General features: G+C 38.6%; 1 pseudogene; it reads left to right on the top strand.

The window, feature by feature from the left end:
- Positions 1-789: 789 nt before the first annotated feature.
- Positions 790-1668, top strand: LOC121495974 (annotated as a pseudogene).
- The last annotated feature ends 535 nt before the right edge of the window (positions 1669-2203 follow it).

The following is a 2203-nucleotide window of genomic DNA, read 5'->3' as shown; positions in this document are numbered from 1 at the left end:
CTCAGAGAAGTTACTTTTCCTTGCTCAGTTAAGGTGCAGCCAATCAGAATGTGGTTCTCTTTTCATTCCAAAGTTCATGATCTTTCAACTACACCATTGTTTCCAACACATTATTTAGTAATGTAAAAACTATTTAAAGGGGAAATCTTTTCATGGGAGATTTAAATATGTATGAGAATAAACTTTGAAATGAACTCCTTTTGCCTCCATCTCCTAAAACTGTAAAATAACAAAAAAAAAAAAAAATACAAAATAAGTACAAACCACCACAGAAACAAAAGTTTAACTTAGCATTTAATCTAATGTGGATGAAGGGTGAAATAAACTTGTTGCTTAGATTGAGACTAGGATGCTATCTGTTGCAAATTCTTTTTTTTTTTTTTTTGCAAATTCTTTTAATTTTGGCATATTAGTGTGAGGCATGACTAATTTTTCCCACTACTTCCTTCACTGTGCACCACACTAAAACCTTGTAAGTGTGCCATAATGGCATTTGGTGATCACCTACCTGGAATACACCATGTGCATATTAAGAATAACTCTTCTTCCCTCAGGCAAGGGAAACAAAAGCAAAAATAATTGAGACAACACCAAAATAAAAGGCTTTTGCGCAGCGAATAAAACCATCAGCAAAACAAAAACGCAATCTACTGAGTGGGAGAAGATATTTGCAAATGATATATCCAATAAGTGGTTAATATCCAAAATATATAAAGAACCTAGGCAATTCGATACCAGAAAACAAACCAAAAATAACAATCCTCTTAAAAAATGGGCAGAGGGAGAGCAGCCCAAGATGGCCGACTTCGAGGATCGGGTGTCGGATGAGGAGAAGGTACGCGTAGCTGCTAAATTCATCACTCATGCACCCCCAGGAGAATTTAATGAAGTGTTCAATGATGTCCGGCTACTACTTAATAATGACAATCTCCTCAGGGAAGGGGCAGCACATGCATTTGCCCAGTATAACATGGATCAGTTCAGGCCTGTGAAGATAGAAGGATATGAAGATCAGGTCTTAATTACAGAACACGGTGACCTGGGTAATAGCAGATTTTTAGATCCAAAAAGCAAAATTTCCTTTAAGTTTGACCATTTACGGAAAGAAGCAAGTGACCCCCAGCCAGAGGACGTAGACGGAGGTCTGAAGTCTTGGAGAGAATCCTGTGACAGTGCTTTAAGGGCCTATGTGAAATATCATTATTCCAACGGCTTCTGTACTGTGTATGCTAAAGCTATAGATGGGCAACAGACCATTATTGCATGTATTGAAAGCCACCAGTTTCAGCCTAAAAACTTCTGGAATGGTCGTTGGAGATCAGAGTGGAAGTTCACCATCACACCACCTACAGCCCAGGTGGTTGGAGTACTTAAGATTCAGGTTCACTATTATGAAGATGGCAATGTTCAGTTGGTTAGTCATAAAGATGTACAGGACTCAGTAACTGTTTTGAATGAAGTCCAGACTGCCAAGGAATTTATTAAAATCAGAGGATGCAGAAAATGAGTATCAGACGGCAATTAGTGAACTATCAAACCATGTCAGACACCACATTCAAGGCCTTGCGCCGGTAGCTTCCAGTTACCCGCACCAAAATCGACTGGAACAAGATACTCAGCTACAAGATTGGCAAAGAAATGCAGAATGCCTAAGAGCTGAATGTAGGATTCTTCAGTACATGGAAAGAAAGGGTTCAACATGCGGTCATATGATAAGTGATTTATAAACAAGAGTGATATTTTGCTAGGGCTTTCAGAGTTAACAGGTTTTCTAGTCGCATGGAATACTGTTGAACCGATAGCACTGTCTTGATTCTTTTGTGTTCTCTGCCTTGTAATTTTTTTGTTTTCACTCTATCTACTTGTGATTTTTTTTGTTGTTGTTTTTAATTCTGCTACACTTAATGATGGAAAGAGAGACAGGCAGACAGACCTATCCTGGAGTCATTTTACTGTTTAGACAATTTTCCTAGCCAAGACGCCCTGTTACTGATATAGACAGGTAATATGCTCAGTACTTTTCTACCGCTGTCCTTCAAAACACTTCTGGTACTTCGGTGGTTTTTACTGATCCACCAACAACAGCTAAAGAGGCTATGCTACAAACTAGCTGAATGGAAGACACTCATCCTTCTCCCTCTGACTGCTTTGATCATCATTTATAACATCTCATAATTGTAGTTTTCAAAGTTTAGATTGGGCT

The sequence above is a fragment of the Vulpes lagopus genome, chromosome 7 (genome assembly GCF_018345385.1).
Source record: "Vulpes lagopus strain Blue_001 chromosome 7, ASM1834538v1, whole genome shotgun sequence".
Lineage (NCBI taxonomy): Eukaryota > Metazoa > Chordata > Mammalia > Carnivora > Canidae > Vulpes > Vulpes lagopus.
This window is presented reverse-complemented; position numbering and strand designations above follow the sequence as displayed.